Consider the following 7,525-nt stretch of genomic DNA (forward strand, 5'->3'; position numbering starts at 1 on the left):
AAGCATTGCAAATTGATTATAGCCCTAAATATTTATTACATGACAGCAGGAGGTCTGCACGGCAGCGATGTGAAAGAGAGGGAAGCGTGCTGGGTAGAGGAATGTGGGCTCATCCTCATCATTATGATCACACACTTTGTCAGTGTCACAGAGATACACACACACACAGCGAGGACATGCTATGAAGATAACTCACTAGGATATTAGGAACGGAGATCTACTTGCATCACAGTGGCATTAACAACCAATTTGGTCATTTTCATGCTCACACTTCAATGAGGATTATACATAATTACATTACATGTGGCACACAAATGCACCGTAGTTAAGACATTTTAAAGGCTATTGGAAAGTGTGACTAACTGCTGTCATGTACAATCCACAAACATTTGATTCAAATATCTTTGTCACAGTTTCTCTTCAAGACGACGCAATTTTAATTTCACTGCAAAAGGTTTGTACTTTTGGCTCACAGATTGTAGATTTTGTCAGTGGGAAGTAAACGTGGAACAAATCCAAGGATTTAAGAGCCTAGAAAATGTGTTATTCTAGATTTAGGTCAATAAATTCTCATTCGGGGTCATTTTCCCTTGCTGGACATACTGTACTGGAGCTTCACTGGTGAAATGGAACAGCCAAAGTAAACCAACAGGGAAAATCTACTCCATAATGCTTTTGACTTCCCAGTTTTACAAACTTGATGTAAGGGCTCAGAATGTTCCCATTATAAAACCTAGAATAACACTTTAGGTACTGTTCTTCGTACCATTTGAAAATCCTTACCTGAGAACCTAAGCACCGTATGACACAACAAAAATAATATTCAGATAAGAATAACACAACAAGGTTGCTCTGTGGTTGCTCCTCTGTTCTTCCTCCATCTGTTCCCTACTTCATCTTAACAATTGGCTGAGGAAAGCAGATTCCTCACAGTTCCCCCGAGGAAGGTAATGTTAAGTTAAGACGGTGGTAGGGACATTCACCTAAAAGCTCCATCAAATTTGGCATGGGCCAGACCTGGCCCAAGACGCTCTTGTTGCTCTACTAATAGCCCGCATCAGCAGAAAAACAAAGGCAACTTGTCAATTATTAGACTGCAGGACCGACTGCAGTGAATGGAGACGTCTAGAAGGAGTCATTGTACGCTGATTGAGAAGTTAGCTGTTAGTTGAGGTTCAGATGCAGTCCAATGTCCAGCTATGGAATAATTAACCAGAAACAACCATTTATCTTGACCAATGACAGTGCTAAAGACAAAAAGGCCTGACCAATCATTGACGGTAACACAGCTTCACAGCTGTGAGACTGCGCCCAACACAGGGAAGGAGGGACGTGGCAGTTTAACCACAATGCATCAACTTTACTGGCTACACTGATGGACGAGTAAAATGACCCAATGCCTGATCGAGTAACACATCACAAAAATGGGAAACTCTCCATTTTGCTGACTATGCACATCTATCTGTATCTATCAATATCTTGAAGCTGCGTAATGTTTGTTTCTAAATTAACTGACCCACAAAGACACATTTAGCATTCACAAGCAGGACTGAATATTTACAAATTATAAATCATGCAAAATGAACAAATATTAAAAAACCAAATCAATCAATGTATGACATCACACAATATTGCACAATTGCAAGAGATGAGGGCTTACCCTGAGTGGAATTAAAGAAAGTAACTCTGCAAGTGGGTATTTTTTTTTCTTTGGCTTTTTGTGAACCCAAAAGGCAATGCAGAAGGGGAGGCAGTTACAAGCGGATACAGCAGGGGGGGTAAGAGGTTAGGTGAAGGGGGGGAAGGGGGGCACTGTTACGGTATGTGGCCAACCCCTGGCACGCACATCGCCTCCACTTTTCACGCTGCTCACTCCCAAGGCTGGGCTCCCCCGACGTCCCTGGCCTCCTCCTTGTGCCGCTTTGTGTGCCCGCATAATCTCCCGGTAAAGGAGGCGACGCAGGTGGTCCCATCACCCCAACCCGTCTCCCCAGAATCCATCATCTAGCTTTCTTTCTCTGCCTGCATCCTCTCCCTCCTCTACACAAAAAGACACCTCACTGGCAGAGATAAACCTATTTTAGGGAAGCTGGAGAGGGGACCCTTAAACCCACCAACCCTTTACCTCTCACCTCATCTTTCCTCGTCTCCACCACCCCCTTTTGGGGAGAAAAGCATTGTATGTGTGTGTGTGTGTGCCTGCGTGGTCACGGGATCTACCTCTTTAGTCTCGCAGTGAAGCCCATCCACTCAATCCTCAGGGGACACAGGAGGTCAAGGGTGGCATTAAGGGACGGTTTAAATGGTGGTAATGTTGTTAACCCTAGAAAATGGCGCAAGTTGGTTCCAAGCAGGTGAAACCAGGTAAGAAAAAAAATAAAATAATATATAGATATACATAAATACATAAATATATAAATATATAAATATATAAATATATAAATATGTATTTATTTATTTATTTATTTATTTATGGTCTCTATATTGGAAGTGGGTCCAGATTTGTGTATTATTTTATTTTATTACTCAATGGGAACAAACTAAAATAATATCATATGTTTATCCCGACCACCATCCCTTCAAAGAAATCTATGGCGGAAATTGTTGACTATTCCCCCCAAGTGCTTGGCATCAAAGATGTGACGCAAGGCTAGGACAAAATGGAAGTCATTATGACTAATTAGCCGCTGCTCTTTAAAGCAGCAGGACCTGCCTTCTGCCGGAGGTCTTTGTGTGGGTCAGGGAAACATCACTGACAGCTTTATTGCAATAGCAAGGAGATGGGAGGTGGAGGTGAATTTGAGAATGAACTGGAAATTGTTTGTCCACTTTCTCCTCAAGAATGTTTCCTGCAAATAATGAAGGAAATGAGCCGAGGGACGAATGATGGGGGTTCTCGGAAGATGCGAGCGATGGGGGCTGCACATGATGAAATGGGCTCCTTCTTTCGCTGCCAACTGGGCATTCCTCAGGCTCTTCTAAGTATAACCCTAACAAACATGCACACATACACATAAACAGTTTAATAACCGTCATTCAGACGTGCGACCCACATCAGCAGCATCAAACACCTGAATACCTTCTTACCGCATGATTTCTAAGCCTCAACTCCCCCCTCGCTCGTCGGTTTTGTGTACTTAGAGTTCGTTACAACATGCACACCCCCCACACACGCATACAAATGCAGATGAAGACAATTTAACATCATGTGAGCCCAGCACACTAGTCTGCTTGGATTTGTGCAGGTATTCACTTTCTCTTTACAGCCTAGCATTGTTCATTGTCTCACGGTTGTTTCTCTCTGCAGCCTGTAGTGACGCACTGAAGCAACAATTCCAGTAAACTTCATTAACAAAGTTGGCGTGTGTCCCCGTGATTACGCAGGAAGAACTAAACCAGTTTTCAAAACACATGGGTCAAAAAAAGAAACCATCAAAGGATGTCGTGATAAAATTTGCACGTACAACAGATTAAAAAAGACCCACGTTCTGTACTAGCACACCTATTGTACAAAAAAGGGCCTAAAGGCATGTTCAGACGAGTTGATGGAGAAGAACCAACCGGAGAGCCCTGACCTCAACACCTTTGGGTTGAGAGACAGTGAAATAAAAAAAGCTTTTGAATGCAACAAACCTGTGGTCTTTATCAATGAAATCTAAAACCCTTCGTCTGATTTCCCGTCTGGGAGAGGAAGTGAGGCAATGCGGGAATCGTAGCAATGACCACCTCTTCTAATTCTCTCCTTCTTCTCAGTTTTACTCTTTCTGCTCCATATACTGCATGAGCCTTTTTCTTTCACAGTGCTAGTTATGCATTTGTTTTCATGTGAAGAACATAAAAGAGTTATTGTTAAAAGTCAGAGGTCTTACAGTCGCAAGGACGTGCTGCTGCAGCTGAATAAAATCGTTTTTCTGGAAACAAAAGCAAAGATTCACAAGGCGATCTGCATTTAAATGATCTGGCCGACGGAAGCAAGTCGTGAAAAAGTTTGGCTTTTAACAAGAGACAGTGAAAGAGACTCCTTCAACATACAGATCCCACCAACTGGCTATAAAAAGTTTTCTCGGTTAGGGGGTAACATGGTAACACGTTTTACTACGCTGCGGCGCTGAGGCAACGAGGACGCGTCTTTTGTTGGCGGCACGGAGGCAGCAGACAATGATGGAGGCGTGAGGGGAACAGGAATGCCTTTACAGTAGAAGCTCTCGGAAGTCGAGGTTTGGTGTGCGTCTGTCTGACGCTTTGTCCGTGTGTCAGTGTGTGTCCCTTTTTCGCTGACAGATACGACTGTGGGAAAAGCGGCCTTATTGTCTCGCCTCCATTTATTTGCAGTGTGGCTCATTCGGCCGATAAATGACGGAGAGGAGCGTAAATGAAACAAATTCAATTCTCCGCAGCATTGTGACTCGCCGACATGAATCACTTCTGATTATCTTCAAGCGGGCACGGTCCAGACATCAATAAAGCCACGTCTCGCGACAGAGGCGTCCGTGCACCTCTGCCGGGCTGTCACCGTCATCACGATTCATCATGATTTCTAACCATCATTAATACGGGTAGAATCTGCCGGCATCCGAGGGCCCTCCATAAAATATGTTAATCAAATCAGACCGCTCAAAGGGAGCTTTAACACAAATTGAATATCACTGATGGCTTCAGAGGAGGGGTCACTCTCAAAGAGGGAGGCCCTAACCCTGTTAGTCACACAGGTCGCCGCTCAATGATGCCGCATATTTCCAGTCACTGTCAATTACTCTGACATCGTGTGTGGAGGGGTTAGGCACAGGCATCGTTTCGGTGGGCTCAGCAACTGCTCGCGTGGAAGAAAAGATGCTAAACGCTCATCACAATCACTCTGTTCATGTTCAAGTACACACTGCAATAGCTTCAAAAAGGTTATTTTCCCCAAAAACGTGACCATCGCCGTGTCATCATAAAGCAATCCAAAATAATTGCTGCATTGTGTACTAATCTTAATTTGCGATGGAAGGAACGATTGATATTTATGGCAGAAAAAGTGAATAGAATTGACCACACAAGCTCTCTTTCTTTCTCAACCCACACCTAATGGCTTTTTTTTTTTAACAAAAACCTTGGAGCTAATTTTATTGGACCTAGATCCCGAAAAACAAAAGACTAGCCGATAGGCTTGCAGCACAAATCGCACAAACACACGTTTCTGACGCAAAGTGTAAAAACGGGCTTTTGTGGGCGTGTTTGTGAAGACAGACCGCATAGGTGAGGCAACAGAGAGTCATGAGGTGGGAGGCATGAAATAGAAACAGGATAGTAGAAAGCCACACTTGAGCTTTTCTTTTTTTTAACGCTAAACGACATGGACGGACAATATTGTATAGCTTCGCACAATCTGAGCACCCAGCATCTTGCTTTTTTTGCACACACTGCTTGTATCTCGACCACCAGCTCCACTGTGGCGCTAACACCTAAAAGAGGATTAAGCGTAGGTCCACGCCACATTTTAGGCCGCGTTTGCCTGGATAGACCCGAGGGAGGTGGGATAATTCTATTTTGAGTCTCTGAAAACTGGAGTGATGCAATAAATGTCTGCTGTGAACCATACAGTATCCAAAGTAAAGCCAAAAAGTCAAACAAAAAGATGCACACGGGCAGGGAATTAGCATTTTTGCTTCTGTGGAAATATTTATGTATTGTCATGCTCTTTCTGAAATGTCTATCGCTAACCGATGATATGACAGTGTCAAAATTACAGTAACTATTTGTACGAAAAATGCTTCCATATGATGGAAATAAAAGAATCAAATGGAAAACAGTAAGCGCACTGGTGCCTTGCCTTCCTCTACCATGTGACGGCGTATTCCATAAACTACATTGTGTGCTGTTCGTAACCTCAAAGCCTTGTACTATGTCGAGATCTATAATTGACGCCCTGTACTAATATGAATCTATTAACTCAACATGTCTATGAAAATGCTTTCCTCATATCCTGCACGTGTCTGACAGTGTGTGTGTGTGTGCGTGTGTGTGTGGTCGACGTTACACCTTAAACGCCACCATTATGATTTTACAAGGCAGTTTCTGATTTACTGACACCACTGGCCACCTTCCAGTTAATTTCCAAAAGAAGAATGCTGAACATCAAATCCTTCCAGCCCCCCCCCCCCCCCCTCCGACCCTCCAAAAATCTGCTTTCCCTTCCCCTTCATCTCAAAGGGGCCCCAAGTGTAAAATAAAAAGAGGCACGCGAGAGCAGACTTCATAGATCATACAGCCAAACCCAGTAAGTTGAGTGTGTTGCTCCCCTAGGCCACGATAAATGATCTCAGCCCTGCGTGTATATTCAAACAAACACCAAACACACTTAAAACATTACTGTCAAGCCAGCCAGGAGAGCACACGTGACCTCCGCAGACCTTACATACTCGTGCATGGGTCCACATGCAGAACATTCATGCATGGGAAATAGAACGGAACCTCAAAATGGACTAATATGTTAGATGGCGGAGAGGATGCAAAATTGAGTGTTGGCTAGCAACAGGTTGACTGGCCAATGGTACCAATGACATGCCCGGGTCACCGGATGATTTCGATGCCCTTGAAAACATCTTTGTCGACAAGGGTTAGGTTTTTTTCAATTTTTTTAAGTTGATGTCAAATTGGAGAAAAAGGACGCCTTAAAAAAATGAAAGAGAGCCTGTTTGTGTCATTCAAACCAGCCTGACAGTCTAGATCTTGGTATGGTGAGAACTTATTTGGCTGATTTGTTTATTTGTTGTGAAAGTCTAGAAGGGGAAGTATAAAGGGAACCCTCCCACTCAATTGGCCCCGGGTTTGAGAATAGCTGGAGGACAGTTCATACAAAGGCACAGTGTGATGGGGTCATCACCGTCACAGCTCAGAGTTGGGGGTTGTGCCAACTTGGTAAATGACAACTTGGTATGGTTGCCATGTCCTGATCTGCTCAAGTTGCCATGTCCTCATCAACATGTTTACGTACCGCTAACCTGGGGGTGGGGGGGGATGATGCTATACAGACCACTTGTAAAGGCTGCTGACTATAAAGACACAATCAGTGGCTGTCACGTGACCACGTGTGCATGAGGGGCTGTGCTGGTGAGAAAAAACACTGGATTTACATAGCTGTGTGCGACTTCAAACGAGGTGGTTGACATTTGAATGGGCTGCTAGCGGTGGGAGCCTCTGCTGGGCTTTTTGTCGCCTTGCAGGGTGAGCCAAGGAAAATGGGCAAGCCGACTTGCGGGATCCGAGTATAGACGGCTTGCCCTGTTTACTGGCTCGACAGGTTACCATAGGAGCGTCGCACAAACAGTGTGTGTGTGTGTGTGTGTCCATGCGTGCTTGCGTGAGACAAAGGAAGAGTGTGTGTGAGACGAAGAGAAGTGGGAAAAAAAAAGACACATATGGGCAATGAGTCATTCGGACCGCTTCTATTGTTAGCATCATGAATTAAGTTTTTAGGGGGTTGTGCAAGCATTTATTTGAAAGCCACTTTATACATGTAAGGGGAAACGTCGTGATCGGTAAA

The sequence above is a fragment of the Syngnathus leptorhynchus genome, chromosome 13 (assembly GCF_054491065.1).
Source record: "Syngnathus leptorhynchus isolate UIUO chromosome 13, UIUO_Slep, whole genome shotgun sequence".
Taxonomy (NCBI): Eukaryota; Metazoa; Chordata; class Actinopteri; order Syngnathiformes; family Syngnathidae; genus Syngnathus; species Syngnathus leptorhynchus.